The following is a 726-nucleotide window of genomic DNA, read 5'->3' as shown; positions in this document are numbered from 1 at the left end:
TTTGAGACCAGCCTGGCCAACATGGTGAAACCCTGTCTCTACTGAAAATACAGAAATATTAGCCAAGTGTGGTGGTGCATGCCTGTAATCCCAACTTCTCAGTAGGCTGAGGCAAGAGAATTGCTTGAATCTGGGAGGTGTAGTGAGCTGAGATCACACCACTGCACTCCAGCCTGGGCAACAAGGGCAAAAACTCTGTCTCGAATAAAATAAAAATAAAAAATAATGTGAATAAACTGCAGTGGCAGGGATCTTAGTAAGACCCATTTATCCAGATTATTCTCTGTGTCTCCGTGTCTTCATTCCTTTCTTCTGGGTATAAGGAGGATCCCTCTGGACCCACTTTAGAGGAAGGTCAGAGAATTCTTTCTGGCCTGCTTCAGGGGAGAATGGCAGAAGGTCAGGAAGACTTCCCTTCTTCTGGTGTTTTCTAAAATGCCAAGGTGCCATATTTGGGGTAGCATATCCTGAACCCATAACTGTTAAAAGTGAAAAATCTGGACACAATTCACCAAAGTTTGAATCCTGGTTCCAATACTGTCTAGCTGGGTGGCCTTTGGCAAGTTTCTTTGCTATCCCTCAGTTTCCTTCACAAACAATGTATTAGCTATTAATATTAATGTATTAGCTCACTTAACATTCCCACTAATCTTAGGAGGTATCAACCGTCTAATATTAATATCACTTCATATTAAGTAACCTAATACATTAATACAATACCTGTGC

The sequence above is a fragment of the Colobus angolensis genome, unplaced genomic scaffold (genome assembly GCF_000951035.1).
Source record: "Colobus angolensis palliatus isolate OR3802 unplaced genomic scaffold, Cang.pa_1.0 Scaffold205, whole genome shotgun sequence".
Lineage (NCBI taxonomy): Eukaryota > Metazoa > Chordata > Mammalia > Primates > Cercopithecidae > Colobus > Colobus angolensis.
The sequence above is the reverse complement of the archived record's forward strand: the minus strand, read 5'-3'. Positions refer to the sequence as shown.